The sequence below is a fragment of the Macaca nemestrina genome, chromosome 10 (genome assembly GCF_043159975.1).
Source record: "Macaca nemestrina isolate mMacNem1 chromosome 10, mMacNem.hap1, whole genome shotgun sequence".
NCBI lineage: Eukaryota > Metazoa > Chordata > Mammalia > Primates > Cercopithecidae > Macaca > Macaca nemestrina.
This window is the reverse complement of record NC_092134.1, coordinates 34,719,517-34,744,107: the sequence shown is the minus strand read 5'-3', so window position 1 is coordinate 34,744,107 and position 24,591 is coordinate 34,719,517. Positions and strand designations below refer to the sequence as shown.

The window sequence follows — 24,591 nt, the reverse complement described above, 5'->3', positions numbered from 1 at the left end:
ATACATATGATGGAATACTATGCAGCCATAAAAAGGAATGAGTTAACAGCATTTGCAGTGACCTGGATGAGACTGGAGACTATTACTCTAAGTAAAGTAACTTGGGAATGGAAAAGCAAGCATCATATGTTCTCACCGATATGTGGGAGCTAAGCTATGAGGACGCAGAGGCATAAGAATGATACAGTGGACTTTGATGACTTGTTGAAAGACTGAGAGAGGGGTGAAGGATAAAAGACTACCAGTATGGTGCAGTGTATACTGCTTGGGTGATGGATGCACCAAAATCACACAAATCACCACTAAAGAACTTACTCATGGCTGGGTGCAGTGGTTCACACCTGTAATCCCAGCACTTTGGGAGGCCAAGGTGGGCAGATCACCTGAGGTCAAGAGTTGGAGACCAGCCTGGCCAACATGGTAAAACCCTGTCTCTACTAAAAATACAAAAATTAGCCAGGTGTGGTGGTGGGTGTCTGTAATCCCAGCTACTCAGGAGGCCAAGGCAGGAGAATCACTTGAACCCGGGAGGCAGAGATTGCAGTGAGGTGAGACCGCATCATTACATTCTGTCCTGGGCAATAAGAATGAAATTCCATCTCAAAAAATATTAAAAAAGAGAATTTATTCATGTAAGCAAATACCGCCTGTATTCCAATAAATGGAAAATTTTTGAAAATTAAAAAAGAAAAAGAAAAAAAAATTTTAATCATTAAAAAAAATTAATTTATATATTTTTTTTAAAAATAAGTACTGAGATCCCCTACGGATATATGCCATATATGTATCCTGGAAGACCAATGAAGAGGGAGGATTCAAGTCCAAAGAGTGGGAGAAGAGAAGCAGTGAAACAGCTGATCTTTAGTGTGCCTTCTATCCTTGCAAACCTGAGGCTCTGTTTGTGCTCTGGAAGGCTCAGGCATGAGCCATGATGTCCTGCTGGCTATGTGCTGAAAGAGCTGACTTGGTCAGCTGGACATTTGCTACACAGGAGGTTTTTGCAGAGTAGGACTGGCTAGGTCAAAAAAAAAAAAAAATAGCTCTCAACTTCTAGCTCCTCCCACCTGTCTAATCCCAGAGCATCTAGCAAGTGAGACAAGAGGTAGAGAGTGGGGCTGGGCATGATGGCTCATGCCTGTATCCCAGCACTTTAGGAGGCTGAGGCAGGTGGATCACCTGAGGTCAGGAGTTCACAACTAGCCTGGCCAACATCATGAAACCCTGTCTCTACTAAAAATACAAAAAATTAGCCAGGCGTGGTGGCAGGTGCCTGTAATCCCAGCTACTAGGGAGACGAGGCAGGAGAATCACTTGAACCCAGGAGGCAGATGTTGCAGTGAGCCAAGATCGCACCATTGCACTCCAGCCTGGGCAATAAGAGCAAAACTCAGTCTCAAAAACAAACAAACAAACAAAGATGGAGAGTGAAAGAAAAAGCAGATCTTACCTACTCCTTTCCTACTTCAAGCCTGTGGGAGAACATGGGAGGAGAGGTTTTTAATTAGAGATATGATTAAAGATTTTATTTTGATTAAATAAAATTAATTTCAGACAGGCAATAGAACCAACAGTGCATAGTCCAACATCAGAGGTATGTTCATTAAAATGCAGAGGACAATCAGTAACAGTATTTCCATGAAGTAGACCTCATGCAGGCAGAGGGAATTCAGGTAGCTGGTGAGGAATAGAAATGCTTAAAAATGGTCTACATGTGCTTGCACTGAAACATATAACAAGGGACAAAGATTTGTGAAATGTGTCCAACAATGCTATATGAGACTTTTCCTGCCTCTACATTGTGAATAAGACAGTAAGATCTGGACACATCAAGAAATCCACCTCCAGCCTACAGCCTATATATAAGAGTGAGGACAACAAAGTTGTCAATCCATGGTATAGAGAAACGTGCTGTTGGCCAGGGGCAGTGGCTCACACCTATAGGCATGATTACAATCCCAGCACTTTGGAAGGCAGGCAGGTGGCTCACCTCAGGTCAAGAGTTTGAAACTAGCCTAGCCAATATGGTGAAACCCCATCTCTACTAAAAATACAAAAATTAGTTGGCGTGGTGGCGCATGACTGTAATCCCAGCTACTCAGGAGGCTGAGGCAGGAGAATCACTTGAACCCAGGAGGCGGAGGTTGCAGTGAGCCGAAGTCGCGCCACTGCACTCCAGCCTGGGCGACAAGAGTGAGACTCCATCTCAAAAAAAAAGAAAAGAAAAAGAAAAACATTCTGTTGCCTTCCCAAACCATGCAGGAGGAGTCACAAGAGAAGCAATGGTAGAGAATGGAAGCAGACAGTCCCTGCCAAAAAAAAAAACACCATCTCACCATCTTCTTACCTGCCTGCTTACTAAAAGGCAGAACTGGTAGACCCAGTGAGAAAATCTGCGAGTACATTAGTTTTTATTGCTGCCATTAAAAAAATTGCCACAAATTTAGTGGCTTAAAACAACACAAATGTATTATCTTATAGTCTGTAAAACAGAAATCTAGTAGGAATCTCAGGCTAAAATCAAGGTGTCAGCAAACTGAGCAGACTTCTAGAAGCTCTATGGAATAATCTGTCTCCTGATCAGTTAGGTTGTTGGCAAAATTCAATTACTTGCAGTTGTGGGATTGAGATACACGTTTTCTCTTTTTTTTTTTTTTTTAAGACGGAGTCCCACTCTGTTGCCCAGGCTGGAGTGCAGTGGCGCAATCTTGGCTCATTGCAAACTTCACCTCCCAGGTTCAAGCGATTTTCCTGCCTCAGTCTCCCAAGTAGCTGAGATTACAGGCGCCCGCCACCTCGCCCGGCTAATTTTTGTATTTTTAGTTGAGACAGAGTTTCACCATGTTGGTCAGCTGGTCTCGAACTCCTGACCTCAAGGGATCCACCCGCCTAGGCCTCTCAAAGTGCTGGGATTACAGGCATGAGCCACCATGCCCAGCCGAGACACATGCTTTCTTGTTGGCTGTAGCTGAGGGCCATTATCAGCTCCTGGAGGTTATTCACTGACTTGGCCTGTGGCTGTTTCCTCCATCTTCAAGTCAGCAATGGCAAGCAACATTTTTCTCATGTCATATGTCTCTGCCCTTTTTCTGTAGTCACATCTCTCTCCCTGACTATAGCCACCTAAAAAGGTTCTCCACTTTTAAGGATTCCTGTGGTGAATTAATTAGACTGGGCCCACATGGATAACCCAGGATAATCTCTCCTACTCAAGGTCCATAACCTCAATCACATCTGCAAAGCTCGTTTTGCCAGGTAAGATAACATATTCACAGGTTCCAGAGATTAGGGTGTGGACATCCGTGAGACACTCTTATTCTGCCTACCACAGAGGACTGACCTGTGTTCCCTGGAGTTTGGGAAGTACAGAGACGGGTGCCTGATTCTCCCCTAGAAAAGTCCAAGCGGGAGAGGCTGGCTGGCGCTGTCTGTAATGAAGAAGAGAGAGCATCACACTTTCAGAGCTTAGTGAGGCAAAATGCAGAGCAGATGCTGCAGAGACTCCACCCAAGAAGGCTGCTGACCAGCGTCCAGCCAGAAAGACGTGACGTGCTGTAAATTGCTGAAGTAGGGACGAGGGCATGTCATAAGAGGGCACCATATCAGGAAATTTTGCACTATCAGAGGTCTCCAATGGAGAGTCTCCAAAGAACCCACAAAAGCCCCTTATTGAAAAATTATCAGTATTTAGATGTTTGCTACACAGGAGGTTTTTGCAGACTAGGACTGGCTAGGTTAAAAAATATACCTATATATAGCTCTCAACTTCTAGCCCTTCCTACCTGGCTAACCCCAGAGCATCTAGCAAGTGAGACAAGAGGTAGAGAGTGGAAGAAAAAGGCAGATCTTACCTCCTCCTTTCCTACTTCAAGCTTCTGGGAGAATAAGGAAGGACAGGCTTTTAATTCGAGATGTGATTAAAGTTTTTATTCAGATCAGTCTGAAATTTATAATAGCTGAAACTATTCTGATCCCTAATGTCCAGAAAAACAAACGGCTCTGCCTGAGACACCATCCAAGATGCTGGAATGAAGTTTATTTGAGGATTTTATTTGAAGGCAATGGTGACAAAGAATACAATGGTTTCCTGCTGGAATAGTACCTGTGATGGTTAATTTTGTTTTTTGTTTGTTTGTTTTTTGAGACGGAGTTTTGCTCTTGTTGCCCAGGCTTGAATGCAATTGCGCAATCTCAGCTCACTGCAACCTCTGCCTCTCAGATTCAAGTGATTCTCCTGCCTCAGCCTCCTGAGTAGCTGGGATTACAGGCATGCACCACCATACCCGGCTAATTTTGTATTTTTAGGAGAAATGGGGTTTTAACATGTTGGCCAGGCTGGTCTCAAACTCCTGACCTCAGGTGTTCCACCCACCTCGTCCTCACAAAGTACTGGGATTACAGGCGTGAGTCACCACACTCAGCCAATGTGATGGTTAATTTTGTGTCAACACGACTGGGCCATGGATTGCCCAGATTAAACATTATTTTTGGTGTGTCTGTGAGAGTGTTTTGAGGTGAAATTAACATTTGAATTAGGCTGGGTGCAGTGGCTCATGCCTATAATCCCAGAACTTTGGGAGGCCGAAGCAGGTGGATCACCTGATGTCAGGAATTTGATATCAGCCTGGCCAACATGGTGAAACCTTGTCTCTACTAAAATTACAAAAATTAGCCTGGTGTGGTGGTGCACACCTGTAATCCCAGCTACTCGGGAGGCTGAGGCAGGAGAATCAATTGAACCCGGGAGGAGGAAGTTGTAGTGAGCAGAGAGAGATTGTGCCACTGCACTCCAGCCTGGGTGACAGAGCAATACTCCATCTCAAAAAAACAAAAACAAAAAAAATTTAAATTAGTAGGGTAGTAGGGTAGAAGAGCAGATTGCTTTGGTTGGGCCTCATCCAATCTGTTGAAGACCTTAAGATAGAATAAAAAGTCGAGAAAAAAATAATAATTAGTTCTCTGCCTGTCTTCAAGCTGCAAAGTCAGTCTTCTCCTGCCTTTGGACTTGGACTCAAACTAGAACTTACACTATCAGTGCTCCTGGTACTCAGGTCTTCGCACTTGGACTGGAAATACATTACCATCTCTTCTGGGTCTCCAGCTTGCTGACGGCAGATCCTGGGACTTCTCTGCCTCCATAATCATGTGAGCTAATTCTTTATAGTAAGTCTCTTTATAGAACTCCTTTTGGTCTCTTTCTCTGGAGAATGCAGACTAACACAGCATCCAAGGCCAGTACATTCAATATACTGATCACATTCGCAGTGGCTCATCTAGGACCCTTTAAGAACAAAGATATTCTATTCTCTATGAGCTCTACACTGTGCTTTGTTTTGCTTGATGTCAGACTCAAGCTAAAATTTTACAAGTGAGTTTAGTTCTAATAAGTAAAGAAAGGAGGAAAGCATCCCAGGAGAGAAGCTTAGACATAGAAAGAAGCAAAGGCATAGCAGATAGGAATGAATAAGGCAGTTGCAGGGAAAAGAGAACAGAGCTACTTGATTGACACAAAAGGTGGGTGTCCAGGAAGCAGGAGAAAGAAAGTTACCTAAGTAAGACGAACTCTCTAATGCTAGAAAAAAAAACTCTGGGCTTGTTGCAATGTATAATAGAGAACCATCAAAGTTTCTATAACTTACAGAGTTTCTGTAAGCATTGGCACATATAAGCGTTTTGTTTTGTTTAAACAAAAATAAATGATAATATCTAATAGATAACATCTTCTAATAGAAGAGAGGAGTAGGGTTGAGAACACCAGCTAGGAATCTGCTACTGAATTCCTATGCCGACTCTACCTTCTGAACAGAACTTGGGAGCTGCAATCTGACAAGTAGGAATGTACATGAGTCAACATAACAGAATATTTGAATTGAGGACATCCCAGAAAATCTCTAGTTATTGTAAGTACACCAGACATGTGGCAATGAGGTGGAATGATTTCTTAACCCTTCCTTCTCTGTCATAACATGTTGTAAGATGAAATCTCTCCCAATCCTTCTGTAATTGGTCCATTTGGGGACAAGCAGGAAATTACTAAGCAATGGTTGCACCATTGTGAGATTTCATTCTTTCCTGGAGTTGTGTTTTATTTAGACTTCTATTTAAAACTAATTTATTTCAAGCAAAACAAAAACAAAAAATAACATTTTGAACAGGAATAAACTAGTTGGCTTAATTTCCTACAATGCACCAGGCTCCCTACTTCATTCTTACTGCACAGTCGGGTCTCCTGGTACCAGTCACACTGAAGGTATTAGTACCTCCCAGGAAGGGCAGTATAGTTCCTCTGTGGGAAGATATTTCTCTCTCTTTCACACACACACACACACACACACTTAACAATACAACTATTGTATGTGGCAATACAATATTTCTCCTAATTTTCTCAAAGAAATATTCCAAGCTCTTGTCTCCCATCAATCCCCAACTCCTCACCTGAGAAAATCTGAAGTGCCCTCGGGGACTTGGGGATACAGGAGAATGACTGAGAGAAAACCCCCACGTGGTTAAAGGCACAGAAAGTGAGCAGCCCATGGGGGCTCCTGTCCCACAGACACCACGTTTCCTCACTCACCAGTCACATCCTGGCTCAGCACATCCTGCATCTAGGGACCCTCCCCTCTCCCCTGGCTCCAACCTTTCCTCACTTTTCACTCAGCTAATTTCACCTCCCAGAAGCTCTTCTTTGCAAGGACCTGCCTATCTGTGTTGCCTCTTCTCCCTTCCCATCCTCTCCCAGCCGCTGGGTGGCCGTCTCATTCCAGAAAATCCTTTTTGCTCAATCATTCTCTTCATGCCTTTTTTTTTTTTTTAGACAGAGTCTCGCTCAGTTGCCCAGGCCAAAGTGCAGTGGTGTGATCTCAGCTCACTGCAACCTCCGCCTCTAAGGTTCAAGCGATTCCCCGCCTCAGCCTCCGGAGTAGCTGGGACTACAAGCATGTGCCACCACACTCAGCTAATTTTTATATTTTTAGTAGACGTGGGGTTTTACCATGTTGGCCAGGCTTGTCTCAAACTCCTGACAGCAAGTGATCTGCCTGCCTTGGCCTCCCAAAGTGCTGGGATTACAGGCGTGAACCACCGTGCCCGGCCCCTCATGCCATTTTTGAACTGAGACCAAACTCACTACCTCCAATTAAAAGACCTTAATCCCGACCAATATGCTCAGCAAACAGTAAATGTGGCCATCTCCCTCCTCATTGTCTAAGTGCTTACTTTTCCTCAAGCATCAACATTCATCTATTTTTACACCCTTTTCTCAGTTTATGTTTCTATTCTTTACATGTATTCCTTTTGTAAAACTATCATTGGAAATGTTTCTAATTATTTCTAATGACAGTAAAACATTTCTGCTATATTATGGGCTTCAGTGGGCTGGTCTAGGAGTCTTAAACACCATTTTATAGCAGTTTCTACAAGAAAATGTATTTCAAATTCAAATAGCTGAGTTGTAAACTTCAAAAACACAAACCTTTTAAAATCAGAGAATGCTGATCAATAAGACATTCTGAGACCGTGAGACTTAAGGTAATTGCCTGTTACAAAATAAACAAGATGCATAATTACCTCTTTTAATGGATCTTCTTCTTTCATTCAACGAAGGCCTCCAACGGGTATCTAAACAGGAGTTGGAGCCAGCTGCTGTCTTTGCCATTGTGAAGAGAAAGCTTTAAAAATACACACAGGGACAAAGAAGAAACAAGACAAGGATGCTAAGGAAAGTGACTGTGCAAAGAATTTCAAATATGGGAAACAATAACTGACAGAACACAATGAACAGTGAAACAATTCTTGAGGATTTCTTTTTAATGGAAAGTTCATTGTTATGCAAATGCACATCCACATGTTATCGTTTTGTTTGTTTTTTGAGACAGGGTCTCCCTCTGTCACCCAGGCTGGAGTGCAGTGGCGCAGTATCAGCTCATTGCCTCCCAGGCTCAAGCGATCCTTCCACTACAGCCTCCTGAGTAACTGGGACTACAGGCGCCCACCACCACACCCAGCTAATTTTTGTTTTTTGTTTTTTGTTTATTTTAATAGAGACAGGGTTTCGCCATGTTGCCTAAGCTGGTCTCAAACTCCTGAGCTCAAGTGATCCACCCACCTCGGCTTCCCAAAGTGCTGGGATGATAGGCGTGAGCCACCATGCCTGGCAACATTTTATCATCTTTCTTTTTTTTTTTTTTTTTGGTAGAAAGAGCCTTACTCTGTCTCCCAGGCTGAAGTGCAGTGGCAGGCTCACTGCAGCCTCTGCCTTCCGGGTTCAAGTGATTCTCCTATCAGCTTCCCTAGTAGCTGGGATTACAGGCGTGCATTACCGTCCCCAACTAATTTTTGTAGTTTTAGTAGAAATGGGGTTTCACCATGTCGGCCAGGCTGGTTTCCAATTTCTGACCTCAAGTGATCTGCCGGCCTCAGCCTCCCAAAGTGCTGGGATTATAGCTGTGAGCCACCACGCCTGGCTTTATCATCTTTTTAAAGACATAGCCACATGAGGCCGGGCGCGGTGGCTCACGCCTGTAATCCCAGCACTTTGGGAGGCCGAGGAGGGTGGATCACGAGGTCAGAAGATCAAGACCATCCTGGCTAACATGGTGAAACCCCATCTCTACTAAAAATACAAAAAATTAGCCGGGCGTGGCAGCGGGCGCCTGTAGTCCCAGCTACTCGGGAGGCTGAGGCAGGAGAATGGCGTGAACCCAGGAGGCGGAGCTTGCAGTGAGCTGAGATCGGGCCACTGCACTCCAGCCTGGGTGACAGAGCCAGACTCCATCTCAAAAAAAAAAAAAAAGAAAAAAATATACAGTCATCCCGCTCTGCTAGCAAACATTAAACTTACTTCCTTTATCTTTCTGTATATTTGCACCCTTGAACTCACTTGTCTTCATCCTCTCCCCTCCTCCCCACTCTCCCTTCTCAGTCTCTGTTATCTGTTTTTCTACTTTCTACCTCCATGTGTTCAAATGTTTTAGCTCCTACATGTAGTGAGAATGCGCAATATTTGTCTTCTTGTGCCTGGCTTATTTCACTTAAGATAAGGTCCTCCATTTCCATCCATGGTGCCTCAAATAATTTAATTATTTCTTTTTTATGGTAGAATAGTATTTCATTTTGTATACATAGTACATTTTTATTTTTATTTTATTTATTTAGAAACAGAGTCTCGCTCTGTCGCCCAAGCTGGAGTGCAGTGGCACGATCTCAGCTCACTGCAACCTCCGCCTCCTGGGCTCAAGTGATTCTCCTGTCTCAGCCTCCTAGTGGCTGGGACTACAGGCACCCGCCACCACACTCAGCTAATTTTTTCTTTTTAGTAGAGATGGGATTTCACCATGTTGGCCAGGCTGGTCTCCAACTCCTGACCTCAAGTGATGTACCCGCCTCAGCCTCCCAAAGTGCTGGGATTATAGGCATGAGCCACCACACCTGGCCCATACTACATTTTTTAATGTATTCATCTGTAGACAGACACTTAAGTTAATTTCATATCTTTGTTATTGTGAACAGTGCTGCAAATAAAAATGCAAGTACAATTTCATTGGCTGCTAGAGTCATATAGCAAAGTAGGAATGAAGTGAGATCTTTCCATGTGCCATGAAAGAGCAAAGCAGGAAATACTTAGTTTGCACAGAGCTGATAATTCTCACAGAAAACGACATTCATTCCAGTGGAAGACAGCCAAAGCTGACAATGCTAAAGAACTTGACTCTACCCTGGGTCTGAATGAGACCCCCTGAGATTAAGCAGAATGACAAACTGGTAAGAGCTGTAATTTTTTTGCACTTTAATTGATAAAAGAAATTTTAATTCTTGGACTTTGATTTCTTCCTGGGAATTTAGTAATGGGAAAGCTTCAAATGTTTATTGTTTTAAAGTGGGATGATTTTATTTTGCTGATGTTATATTACTTAAGGTGTTTTTATGTCATCATCTGGGCTCTGATATTCTACATCAGCTACCACAGCTAGGCATAAATTGAAATGTAAAACAGCATAGCAATTTACTTTCAGCCAAGAGTGCAGAACAGCCTTGTTGGTAATTTAATTCATGTTCCTTTTCCATCCCATTTCAGATCCTTCCATTAGCAGAAGATAAACCTCCTACCTGTGGTCACAGGAGAACACTCAGAGGAGCCATGGTTATATTAGGAATGTGTTCTTAGGAAGGCAGAAACGGGAACATCTGGAGAAACTGATGGTCTCCTCCACCGAGGGAAGTCGCCACACTGGACATGGAAAACCCTAAGGATGAATAAAGGAACAAAAAGTTGGGGAATAGCAAGGAAAGGCACTACTTACTCCCTTGGGTGAGTTGTACCAAGGTCTAGGCTTGGAGGGATGTTACTGAGAAGCCCAATGGCTGCCATAGGTCCAGGCTATAATCCCTAGTGGGGGTTTATCATTAATAAAGCTAATTTACAATCTCCATCTGCATGGAATAAACGCTGCATTTGCTTCTCAAATGATTTGAAAGTTGGAAGTCAGAGAAAAGCTGTAATTTAAACCACAACAGAGACCTTTAGGAAAACTTAAAGCAGGATACTTATTTCAAATATAATCTTAGAAACTCAAACTATAAAACAGATCAAAGTGGAGTTCTTTTAGTGAAAGGGGAGAACCGCGAGTTGTGGAATCCATCCACTCAGCATCCCCCTTGCCTCCTTTGGGGTCTCTTGAGTGCTCCTCTGAGCACAGCTTGAAAATCACTGCCTTAAGGAATCAGAACCACTGGCCACTTTCCATGACAAAGAGGCAGTCAGAAGAGCCTAACTCCTTCATTATCCCAGAAAAAAATACTCCCAACTTCTCCTTTCAGAGCATTACAAGAATGAGGACTCTCCATTTCCTTGCGGTCAATATTGCGCACTCTTTAAGTTCAATATGCAGAAGAATCACCTGGCATTCCTGTTTGCCATATAGATTCCTAGGCCCCACCTGCAGAGGTAATAGTCACTGTTTCTAGGGATGATTTTCTTTTTCTGTTTTTTCTTTATTTGAGATGGTACCTCCCTCTGTCGCCCAGGCTGGAGGGCAGTGGCGCAATCTTGGCTCACTGAAACCTCCGCCACCTGGGATGAAGTGATTCTCCTGCCTCAGCCTCCCAAGTAGCTGGGGGTTCTGCAGGTTCAGGAGGAACCTGCACTTTCAAAAGCACTCAGGTAAATCTAGGTTTGTCATCCTGAGGACTACACTTTGAGAAATACAAGAGTCAAAAAGAAAACTAATGGAGAATATATTGAAAGTATCCAGTGGGCCTGGATTATGAAGAGACTTGAATGCCAAGCAAAGACATTCAGACTTTATTCCATGAACAGCAGAAAGCTACTGAAGTTATTTGAGCAATAGGGTAGTATCAGCAAAGGTGAACTTCAAGAAAGTCAACCTGGGCCCCGCACGGTGGCTTACGCCTGTAATCCCAGAACTTTGGGAGGCCAAGGAGGGTGGATCACTTGAGGTCAGGAGTTTGACATCATCCTAGCCAACATGGTGAAATCCCTCTCTACTAGAAATTTTAAAATTAGCCTGGTGTGGTGGCGGGCACCTGTAATCCCAGCTACTCGGGAGACTAAGGCAGGAGAATCACTTGAGCCCGGGAGGTGGAGGTTGCAGGGAGCCGAGATCGCCCCACTGCACTCCAGCCTGGGTGACAGAGGGAGATTCCATCCCCACCTCCACCCCCAAAAAAAAGAAAGAAAAGAAAAAAGAAAGTCAATCTGAAAGTAGGATGTGAAAATAATAGGAGAAGGAAAAATAAGGTAAGAGGCTGTCGTGTGGGTCTGAGAAAGAAATGAGGAGTTTCCAGATTTGGACAGTGAAGGTGAAAATCAAAAGAAGAGAATAGGTTATAGTCTTTCTTCTATGGAACTGTAAGAAATAAATTTCTGTTGTTGAAGCCACCCAACCTATGGTATTTTCTTATAGCAGCCTGAGCTTACTAAGATAGTCTGCAAAGAATCAATATGATTTGGCAGAGGTTGGAACTGAATATTAAGAGGAAAGATAGATTCAAATATGAGGCCAGGGTTTCTTATCCAAACAGAAGGCGAGATGGTTGTTCCTTTAACAGAAATGGGAAGGAAAGAGATTGGACTTTGGGACTGTATTGGGCATGCCAGCCATTGTGCTGCTCAGCCGCTGGCCCTGCTGAAGTAGTAAGGGCAGTTCTCAGGAGCCACATAATCCCTCCAACTACAACTGGTCAAGCAAGTGTGGACCCCTGACCTAAAGGCAACCAACCTATAGATTGACCAGAAACCTCGGCATTTCCCTAGTTCAAAAACATAGCACAGCCAATCAGATTACCTGTCTCAGGAACTTGAGGGGAATAAAAGCAAGGAAATGAAGCTGTCAAGTGTAGATAACCCTGAAAAGATATTGAGAAGGATCATGGGCTGAGTGCAGTGGCTCACGTCTGTATTCCCAGCACTTTGGGAGGCTGAGGTGGGAGGATACTTGAAGTCAGGAGTTCAAGACCAGCCTGGTCAACATGGTAAAACCCTGTCTACTACAAAAAAAAAAAAATTAGCCAGGCGTAGCAGTGCATGACTGTAGTCCCAGCTACTCTGGACTCAGGAGTCTGAGGCAAGAGAATCACTTGAACTTAGGAGGTGGAGGTTGGAGTGAGCCAAGATCCTACCACTGCACTCCAGCCTGGGTGACAGATTGAAACTCCATCTCCAAAAAAAAAAAAAGGGTCATGAACTTAAGAACCATAAGCATAAGTAAAATGAAGATGCAGAAACTGTGAGAGAAAGGGAAGACCTAAGCTAGCAGCTAAGACATGAGGAAGCAGACGTGCAGAAAGTGAGTCTCACCAACAGCACTAGAGTAGAACTGAGGTCCCATAACTGGGTGTTTTGGGATTCCCTCCTTACCTGGCACATAGTAAGCACTCAAGAAGCAGGTACTTTTAGAATTTAAAATAGAGGCCATTTGAGTCCTGCTCCATTCCCCAGTTCCTGCTCTTCTTAAATGCTTGATGTCCACTTTCACCAGGTTCCCAGGCACATTCATTTCACAACATACCGCCTCATTGCTTGGCAACTTGAATGAAAATTTGGTCATAGTCAAGCAAGTGTGTAAGGCAAGGACATACGGTATGTAGGGAACTTTCAGAAAATCAAGGTATAGAAGAAAAGACTGCTGGAAACAGAACTGGAGCTCAGGAGAGAGTCAAGGCAAAATGTTGATTTGAAGGTCATGTCCACAAAGCATTAAGTAAGGGCCAGATAATGACAAAGCAGATCACATATATCGCAACAAGAAGAAAGACAAGCATAAATCCTGAAGAAACTCTTCACTTAGAGGGTGGGAAGAGAAAGGAGGCAAAAGAGACAGAATCCATCTTTGTGAAGGCCTCAGTCTATTTTTGCACCAGGTTTATCCATGATGATTTGCATTGATTATATGAACAGAGCTGCTTTTATCCTATACGACTCAGTGGTTAATGGGAGACCCGCTTTCCCTGGTTTCATATTTTCACATAAAGGAAGTTGGTTGGGAATTGCTCTCAGAATCAACACCTGTGGGATAATGGAAGGAAGCAGGATTACAGTGTCTTAGTCTGCTCACTCAAGTTGTCATAACAAAGAACCGTAGTGGTTTAAACAGCAAACATTTATTTCTCACAGTTCTAGAGACTAGGAAGTCCATAACCAAGTCAGTTCCTGATGAGGGTCCCCTTCCTGGATTGCAGAGGCCAGCTTCTCACTAGATCCTCACATGGCAGAGAAAGAATATCGCTCTTAGGCCAGGCACGGTGGCTCATGCCTGTGATCCCAGTACTTTGGGAGGCCAGAGAGGACAGATCACCTGAGATCAGGAGTTTGAGACCAGCCTGGCCAACACAGTAAAACACTGTCTCTACCTAAAATACAAAAAGAAAACAGGCATGGTGGCGCATGCCTGTAATCCCAGCTACTCAGGAGGCTGAGGTGGGAAAATCACTTGGATCCAGGAGGCAGAGGTTGCAGTGAGCTGAGATGGCACCATTGCACTCCAGCCTGGGCAACAGAGTGAGACTCCATCTCAAAAACAAAAAAAAGAAAGAAAAGAATATTACTCTCTCCTTCTCTTTTTATAAAGACACTATTCCCATCATTAGGGGCCCACCCTCACAACCCCATCTAAACCTAATTACCTCCTCAAAGACCCCCACTTCCCAATACCATCACATTAGGGGTTAGGACTTCCATCAGTGAAATTTGGGAGGACACAATTCAACCCATAGCACAGAGGAAGAGGGGAGGCTGCAATGCAAACACAGCAAAGCTTCACAGGACTGCCAGATTTAGCAAATAAATATACAGGATGCTCACTTAAATCTGTAAGGTGGGGCAAAGTAGTTCATGCCTATAATCCCAGCACTTTGGGAGGCGGAGGTGAGCAGATAACTTGAGCCCAGGAGTTTGAGACCAGCCTGGGCAACATGATAAAACTCCATCTCTACAAAAAGTTAGCCACGCATGGTGGCGTGCACCTGTTGTCCCAGCTTCACAGGAGGCTGAGGTGGGAGGATCACTTGAGCCCTGGGAGGTCAAGGCTGCAGTGAGCTGTGATTGTGCCACTGTACTCCAGCCTGAGTGACAGGGTGAGACCTTGTCTCAAAAAAAAAAAAAAAAAGACCGGGCGCAGTGGCTCATGCCTGTAATCCCAGCACTTTGGGAGGCCGAGGTTGGCAGATCACGAGGTCAGGAGATCGAGACCATCCTGGCCAACATGGTGAAACTTCGTCTCTACTAAAAATACAAAAATTAGCTGGGTGTGGTGGCACATGCCTGTAATCCCAGCAACTCGAGAGGCTGATGCATGAGAATCGCTTGAACCCAGGGGCAGAGGTTGCAGTGAGCTGAAATAGTGCCACTGCACTCCAACCTGGAGACAAAGTGAGACTCTGTCTAAAAAAAATAAAAGAATGTTAGATAAACAGCAAAAATAATAATAAATGTCCCATGCAATATTTAGAATCTATAAATACCAAAACAATTATTTGTAGTTTACCTGAAATTCAAATGTAACTGAGCATCCTGTATTTATTTTATCTGGAAACCCTAAGGCCTCAGTCACCCCACAGGGCACTCTGAAGCTGGGCTAGTTCTTTTTTTTGTTTTTTTTTTTGAGATGGAGTCTTGCTCTGTCGCCCAGGCTGGAGTACAGTGGTGTGATCTCGGCTCACTGCAAGCTCCGCCTCCCGGGTTCATGTCATTCTCCTGCCTCAGTCCCCCAAGTAGCTGGGACTACAGGCGCCCGCCACCATGGCCGGCTAACTTTTTTGTATTTTTTAGTAGAGACAGGTTTTCACTGTGTTAGCCAGGATGGTCTCGATCTCCTGACCTCGTGATCCACCCGCCTCGGCCTCCCAAAGTGCTGGGATTACAGGTGTGAGCCATCGCACCCAGCCAAGCTGGGCTAGTTCTTTTAGCCTATCCTGAGTTGGGTAAGGGCACAGAATCTTTAAGTATGAATATCGTAAATTATGTAAATAAGTATGAATATTGGCAAGGTGGATTTATACCTCCACATAGACCAGTCATTGGATGCAGCTGCCCCTAGGAGGAGGGCAGAACTTTGAGTAAGGTGGTTCTCGTCGGCCACAGACAGTTCCTGGAAAGTGCCAGCTGCTGGAGAGTGTCAGCCAACTATAATCCCAGCAGCTGGAGGGGTAAGTCCTTCAGTCCTGGAGGGAGGATCTGTGTGGTGTAACAGTTACCTACAGCTCTCTCCCCAATTAAAACCTCCGACGATACATAATTTATTTATTCCCTTCTGTGTTTTCAGCAATATGCTAGGCCCTAGAGTCACCTCTCCTCTAATTGTAAACTGTCAGTTAATGAAAAGAAAGAGAGAGAAGCAAATCTAAATATTTGGTCATTTTTAATATTGAAAGTCTCATTTATTTTCCTTGGTTTTCTGAGATGGATGGCTCCTGTGATACCTTTTCTTTTAAAAGATATTTTTCTGATGATACAATTAATTTTCCATCCATTTCTAATAAAATAATTTACAATAAACTAGGAAAAGATATTTTCTTTTTCTTTTCTTTTTTTTTTCAGATAGAGTCTCACCTCTGTCACCCAGGCTGGAGTGCAATGGTGCGATCTCAGCTCACTGCAACTTCCACCTTCTGGGTGCAAGCAATTCTCCTGCCTTAGCCTCCCAAGTAGCTGGGATTACAGATGCCCACCACCACACCCAGTTAACTTTTGTATTTTCAGTAGAGACAAGGTTTCACCATGTTGGCCAGGCTGGTCTCGAACTACTGACTTCAGGTGATCTGCCCGCCTCCCCCTCCCAAAGTACTGGGTTTACAGGTGTGAGCCACCACACCCGGCCTGAAAAGGGGTTTCTAACAAAAACCTAAAATAAGTCTTGTTCTTTTTTTTAATTTGACTCTTTGTAGAATTTAACTCTTTTATTATGGAAATTTTCAAACATACACAAGCATAGAGAAAATAGATTAATGGTTGCTATGGACCTGTCATTATCTTCAACAATAATCAACATTTTGCCAATCTCCAAACATCATTCTAAAGAACAAAACATTAGACCACATCTCCACAGAACTCAGAAACAACACATAATGATGCCTACTTTTATCATCGATAGTAGACATTGTCCTAGAGTTACCAAGCAATGCAAAAATACCAGAAAAAAAAAGAAATAAGTATGAATATTGGCAAGGTAGATTTATACCTAGAAAATCCAATGAATCACAGGTAATCTATATGGACTAATTAAAACTTTCAGAAAGGAAACAAGATTAACATATAAAAATCTACAGCTTTTCTAAAATCAGAAAATATCTATTTAAATATGTAATAGAAAAGAAAGCTATATTCAATTTCAATAGACCTTGGGTTATTTAGGAAAAAACTTAAAAATATGAAAGCTGTTGCCAGGCATGGTAGCTTATGCCTGTAACCCTATCACTTTGGGAGGCTGACGTGGGTGGATAACCTGAGTACAGGAGTTCAAGAACAGCCTGGGCAACGTAGCGAAACCCAGTCTCTACAAAAAATCAGCCAGGTGTGGTGGCACATGCCTGTAGTCCCAGCTACTTCGGAGGCTGAAGTGCGAGGATCACCTGGGCCTGGGCAGTTGAGTGAGCAGAAATTGTGCCACTCCACTCCAGCCTGGATGACAGAGTGAGACCCTGTCTCAAAAAAAAAGAAAAGAATATTGTTGAGGATAACCATATAATTTTAATGAAGGCCATAAAAGATATTTCTAAATGAAAAGACTCAATAGTATGCAGATATTATACCCCCAAATTAAATAACAAATGTAACATAATTTTTATCAAAATTACAACAGGATACTTTATAGAAGTAGCAAGTTAATTTTAAAGTTCATCTATGAGTTGTGCCAAAAAAGTTAAGGTTCATTAGAAAAACAACTTTGCCAGATGTCAACTATGTTGTAAAGTCACAATAATTGAAATAGCACTGGGAAAAAATAGACCAATAGATCAATATGAATAGAATAAAAAGTATAGAAAATATATATATATACACACACACATATATATGTGTGTGTGTCCATTTGTGTGTGTGTGTGTAATCTTAGTATATGTTAAAGGAGACATTTAAATTACTTGGGAAATGACAGACTAATAGATAGTGTTGGGACAAGGAGCTATCCATTTGGAAGAAAAAAAACAAATTAAATCCCTTTCTAAGACTGGGCACAGTGGCTCATGCCTGTGATCCCAGCACTTTGGGAGGCCAAGTGGGGCAGAACGCCTGAGGTCAGGAGTTTGAGACCAGCCTGGCCAACATGGTGAAACCCTGTCTCTACTAAAAATACAAAAAATAGCTGGGTGTGGTGGCCGGTGCCTGTAATTCCAGCTACTCAGGAGGCTGAGACAAGAGAATCGCTTGAACAAAGGAAGCAGAGGTTGCAGTGAGCCAAGATGGTGCCACTGAACTCCAGCCTGGGCAACAGAGCAAGACTCCATTTCAAAAACAAAACAAAACAAATCCCTTTCTCATACCATACATAAAAATAAATTTGTCTGTTTGTTTGTTTGTTTGTTTTTTGAGACAGGTTCTCACTCTGTTGCCCAGACTGGTTACCAGTGGCATGATCTTGGCTCACTGCAACCTTTGCCTCTTGGGCTCAAGCGATCCTCCCACCTCAGCCTCCCAAGTACCTAGAACTGAACTAAAGGTATGTGCTACCATGCCTGTCTCATCTTTGTGTTTTTGTAGAGACAGGGTTTTGCCATGTTGCCCAGTCTGGTCTCAAACTCCTGAGCTCAAGCGATCATCCTGCTTCAGCCTCCCGAAGTGTTGGGATTATGGGTGTAAGCCACTGTGCCCGGCCTCAATTTTATTTTATTGAACCATATGAAATTGCCACTCCTGTTTTTACAAAATGGTTGAATATCAGCAAATTCATATGGCTCGAATTAATTAAATAGTTTCCTGATTTGCACACATCATCAATTCGAACACAAAGTTGTGAAGCAGGCCGGGTGTGGTGGCTCATGCCTGTAATCCTAGCACTTTGGGAGGCCAAGGCAGGTGGATCACCTGAAGGCAGGAGTTCAAGACCAGCCTGGCCAACATGGCAAAACCCCATCTCTACTGAAAATACAAAATTAGCCAGGCGTGGTGGCAGGTGCCTGCAATCCCAGCTACTAGGGAGGCTGAGGCAGGAGAATCACGTGAACCCGGGCGTGCAGAGATTGCAGCGAGCCAAGGTCACACCACTACACTCCAGCCTGGGTGACAGAGCAAGACTCCATCTCAAAAAAATAAAAATAAAAAATGAAAACGTTGTGAAGCAATGTCTTATTTAAAAATTAACCATTAAACATGCTAATTGAGAAGATTAAATGGCTGATTTCATTATGGGTGGACTAGACTGGGACACTATTTTTTCTGCCATAATAAGAAAATGCCCACATTATTGAAAGCATTTTTTAGAAACTGGGTTGCTAAAAAAAAAAATGCTACTGCTGAAGCACAGAAACATGGGGAGAAACTCAAACTTTTCCCAAAAGGTCTTTCAGTATTTCAGCACTACAGGTGTGGGTGGACAGAATAGCTCATACAGAAAGAACCCAAACTGAAAACCTAACTTTCAAATCACACCCACATGTTAAGCTGGTGCAGCAGCCTCCCCAGATACAGGGAAAATGACCCTTCTCTGCACAGCACTCAATGGCATAAAGATACTCGGATTCTTAAACTTACAGAAGACAGGACCTTCTAGTGGGTTGAAAATACTTAACGTTCCATTGACTCGCCTCTGATTCCTCATGCAGCCACTGAAATCTCATGCATTTGTCAGCTCAAAGTTCGGAATTCTACCCAGTTTTGAGACTACTATCTTGTATTTCTTTGCAGTTAATTTTTTGCATAGAGATTTATTTCCCTCTGAATTCTAGCCTGTTGCCTTGCAGGTTTCTTGCTGCCTTCCCTTCCCCAGATAATAGCATCCTACAAAGTTTGGTGCTATTTCTAAATCCACTGTAGATACCTCAGTCTTACTATTTCCTAGGCTGTCAGCTCATATGGTAGCCCTCAAAGTTTAATGCTTTTTGCAGTGATACCATCATCAGTTTCTAAATACCTCCTTTCTTCAGATTAACTAAAAAATAACAGTGTAACGCTATTTGCCTTTGGTTATTTAATTTTATTTATTTTATTTATTTATTTATTTAAGAGAAGTCTCACTCTTGTCCCCCAGGTTTGAGTGCAATGGCTTTATCTAGACTCACTGCAACCTCAGCCTCCCGGGTTCAAATGATTCTCCTGCCTCTGCCTCCCAAGTAGCTGGGATTAAGGCACCTGCCACGATGCCCGGCTAATTTTTGTATTTTTTAGTAGAGATGCGGTTTCACCATGTTGGCCAGCTGGTCTCGAACTCCTGACCTCAGATGATCCGCCTGCCTCGACCTCCCAAAGTGTTGGGATTACAAGTGTGAGCCACCGCGCCTGGTCTGGTTTTAAACATATTATAACTACTTCTTTATGGACATCTCCAGAGAAGGAACTATAATTCTTTTTTACATGTTGAAATGTTTGTGGATGTATTTTCAAATCTTCAGTCTAGAAGAAACACAGGTAGCATAAAAGTCAGGAATCCTGATATGAGGTTGCAGTCACACAGCCTTCATTGCCAGAGCCTCCACTCATATTATTTTTTCATGTTTTCTGTTCCATTTAACAACAGTTTCCCATAATCTCTGGAGGTCCAATCTCAATTGCCTTCCTTCTCGATCTTTCTTCCAGCCTGTTCTCCCCTAACTTGATATTTCTGTGGTCAGCTTGACTTGCACCACTGTGTACTGACATGCAGCCTCTCGAAAGAGGAAGCCCTCCACACAGCACCTGCCCTGCCTTGTTCAGATACTGACCATTAAAGTATGCTATTTTTTTGTTTGCTTAACTGAAACAGTGCACTACTATCTGAAAAAAAAAAAGTAGAAATAGGTCTACGTTTGTCTGAATTTAGAGACACTTTTGCCTCACCATCTGCATCGTGAGTTAAATTTTAAGAGTTACAATAGCTTCAGACCCCAACAAAATAGAAAAGTTAGTTCAATCTAGTCACTGCCCCACCTCAAGCAACACTAGGGTTTGAAGCTATCCTCACCCCTTTGGAAGCCTCCTCCATCGTGCCAGGGTTTGGGGGGAAAGTCAAACATTATCTTCCAGAGGAAACACTAGGTGGGCACCCCGGCTCGAAACCTTCTGGTTTCCCATTCCCAGGTCCCGCTCCAGCACTTCCTCTGAGCTGCTCTTCATTCTCCAGCTGCCCTCCAGACCCGTGGAAGCAGTATGGGAACCTGAGGAGCCATTTGCAGTCACTGTGCTGTCCCCGTAGGTCAATGTGAGGTCGCCTTCAGTCAGAATAAAATCAGAGTTTCCCTCTCTCAGTGGCTTTTGGTTATCGTACACCTCCATGACTGGTCAGACATCGAGCTAGCAAGCTACACCAGGCGGGAGAGTGGCGGTTAGGAGAGCCGCTGTGTCTACACCAGGCGGGAGAGTGGCGGTTAGGAGAGCCGCTGTGTCTACACCAGGCGGGAGAGTGGCGGTTAGGAGAGCCGCTGTGTCTACACCAGGCGGGAGAGTGGCGGTTAGCGGGGAGCCGCTGTGTCTACACCAGGCGGGAGAGTGGCGGTTAGCGGGGAGCCGCTGTGTCTACACCAGGCGGGAGAGTGGCGGTTAGCGGGGAGCCGCTGTGTGTGAGGATGGGCTTCAGGTAATTACGATCAAAGCTGTACCACAGCCTGAATATCCACGTACTCTCCTGTTTTGTCCGGTTTCCTCTGGCAGAATCTGTGCTGTCCCCTTGTAAGACTTGAAAGCTGTGGTTGTTGGCTGGTGGATCTTGATCGGGGTCAACACCAACTCTGAAGTACTGCCAGTGGTGTTCATTGTGGTCCTCTTTGGAGGGCTCCTCGAGGCCAACTCTGATATTAAGCCATGACAACATGGGTGTCGTGCCTCCTCCAATGATCCAGATGGTGAAGAACACGATGAAAGGCATGATGGTGAACATCATGTGGCGAGCATAGGATGCTGTGTCACGGATGGCCAACGCAAACGCCATTGCTCCTGAGGCCTGAAAACATCATCATGTGTTGGAAATTCCAGCCAATCTTATGCCTTCTGCCCAAGTTGAGGAAGAGGGAGAGCAGGTCGATATGGGCAGCTCTGCCCAGGAAAACGGCAACGAAACCTCCAATGATGAAAATGGGGCTGAAAACACGCTTCTGGAAGGTAAATAGCACCAGGAGCATGCAGAAGAAGATGAAGTTTTCTGCCAGGAAATGTAACACCTCAAAGAGCTACTTGGTTTGACTTCTTGATTCCACGGACAGATTGTTGTAGGTGTAATGAGCTTGTGTGATTCCACAGAAAAGGACAGCTACAACGCCTGTAAATTCGTAGGCTTCTGCCAAGAGAAACGTGCTCCAGGACACGAGGAAGAAGAGCGCCCTCTCCAGCAGGGGGAAGCAGTCCAGTTTGGTAAACTTGGTCACCAGTCACAGCTCCCATGGTAAAACAGCCACTAAATATGCCTAGAAAAATGCCAACTGACTTTAAAAAGACAGCAGCATCAAAGGCGTGAGTTGAAGTTCAGTCCTGCTGTCTGGTAGGCAACAATAGATGAGGAAAGTACAAGGGCAACAACGTCATTTAGGATGCTCTCTCCAAACAGAAGTACATAAAGATCCATGTCTGCATGCAATTCATTAAATATCGCCAGCACAGTCACTGGGTCAGTGGCAGAGATGATTGCTCCTAAAAAGAGACAATGTGCGTAGTAAAATTTATCTGAGAGCTGTCCCATAATCTTCATGAGCTTCACCATACCATACATGAGATTTCCAATAAGGAAGCATGAAACAACAGTCCCCAAGAAGGTGTGACCCGAGATTTCCAAAAAAGTGTCTCTTTAAGCTGTATCCAACATGGAAAATAACTGGAGGCAGAAGAATGTTGAAAAATACCTCTGGGTTGAATGTTACCTTCCATAGCGTGTCATTCAGCTCTACGCTGTTGATCTTGCCAGGGCTGATCTCTCCTTTCAGAGTGTATTGGAAGAACTTACCTCTGACATTCACTACTAAAGTGCTGAAGGCCCGATCTTCCTGAGTGCAGTTCAATGATTTGCGGCCACTGGTGGAAGGGGTACCATACCTCAGGATCACCCCAACGATAAGCCCACAGATCATGGCCAGCCCGGTCTCATGCAGTAAGTGCACCCGGCAGTGCTTGAAGAGCCATATGGTGAGGATGGTGAGCGTGAGCAGCAGGACGAAGGTGAGCAGGCTCACACTGTCTGGCCGGTGGCTCTCCTCCGCCTCCTTCCCAGAGGAGGAGGCTGAGGCCGAGGCCATGACTCGAAGTCCCCGACCCAGCAGCAGCTGCAGCAGCATCTGCCGCCGCGGCAGCGCCTAGGCAACCCGACCCGGGCCTGGGCGCGCCGCGTCACCGGGCTCCATGGTCCCGGAGCCGCCCGCGCCTCCTCTGCCCGGGGACCGGCAGCACCACCGCAGCTCCTCCTCCTACTCGCGCCGAGTCGGAGCTGGGCCCAGAGCAGCGCCTCCATTCGTATTTAAAATGTAGTTTTTAGAAGAATAACCAAGGCCGGGCGCAGTGGCTTACGCCTGTAATCCTAGCACTTTGGGAGGGTGAGGCGGGTGGATCACTTGAGGTCAGGAGATCAAGACCAGCCTGGCCAACATGAAGAAACTCCCGTCTCCACTAAAAATACACACACACACACAAAAATTAGCCGGGCGTGGTGACAGGCGCCTGTAATCCTAGCTACTTGGGAGGCTGAAGCAGGAGAATCGCTTGAACCCAGGAAGCAAAGGTTGCGGTGAGCCGAGATGGCGCCATTGCACTTCAGCCTGGGCAGAAAGAGCGAAACTCTGTCTCGAAAAAATAAAAAAAAGAATAACAGAAAAAATGGGAAAATTTATTTAAAACCTTGGAGGGAGAAAGCTATCTTTACAAAACAGAGAGCCAAATTCATTCACGGATGACAGAAGGTACATAAAGTCGAGAAGAATCTGAATTATTACATAAAATATTTGCAACTGGTATAACAAAAATGTATACCTCACTTTATTTTTTATTTTTTTATTTTAGTTATGGAGATAGAGTTTCGCTCTTGTTGCCCAGGCTGGAGTGCAATGGCGCGATCTTGGTTCACTGCAACCTCTACCTCCTAGGTTCAAGTAATTCTCCCGCTTCAGCCTCCCAAGTAGCTGTGATTACAGGCACGCGCCACCACGCCCAGCTAATTTTTGTATTTTTAGTAGAGATGGGGTTTCACCATGTTGGCCAGGCTGGTCTTGAACTCCTGCCTTCAGGTGATCCACCTGCCTTGGCCTCCCAAAGTGCTGGGATTACAGGCGTGAGCCACCACACCCGGCCTATTTTATTGTTTATACATATAATATATTTAACATTTTATCTGAATTATCTAAATTTAGCTAAATATTTTAGATATATGTTTATATAAAGAACCTATTGATCAGGCCAGGCACATGGCTCATACCTGTAATCCCAGCACTTTGGGAAGTTGAGGCAGGCAGATCACCTGACGTCAGGAGTTCGAGACCACCTGGCCAACATGGCGAAACCCTGTCTCTACTAAAAATACAGAAAAATTAGCTGGGTGTAGTGGTGCACACCTGTAGTCCCAGCTACTCGGGAGGCTGAGGCAGGAGAATTGCTTGAATCCGGGAAGCAGAGGCTGCAGTGAGCTAAAATTGCTCCACTGCACTCCAGCCTGGGCAACAGAGCGGGACTCTGTCTCAAAGAAAAAAAAAGAACATACTGATCAATAAAAAACAACCAAGTAGAAATCTACTATTCAATTAAAAATAACCCGGCCAGGCACAGTAATCCCAGCACTTTGGGAGGCCAAGACCGGAGGATCACGAGGTCAGGAGATCGAGACCATCCTGGCTAACACGGTGAAACCCTGTCTCTACTAAAAATACAAAAAATTAGCTGGGCGTGGTGGTGAGCACCTGTAGTCCCAGCTACTGGGGAGGCTGAGGCAGGAGAATGGTGTGAACCCGGGAGGCGGAGTTCGCAGTGAGCCGAGATCACGCCAC

General features: G+C 44.4%; 1 pseudogene; it reads right to left on the bottom strand.

Annotated features, from left to right (window-relative positions):
* Nucleotides 1-23,241, bottom strand: part of LOC105463354 (sodium/hydrogen exchanger 7-like) — a 98,913-nt pseudogene extending 75,672 nt beyond the window's left edge.
* Nucleotides 23,242-24,591: the final 1,350 nt, after the last annotated feature.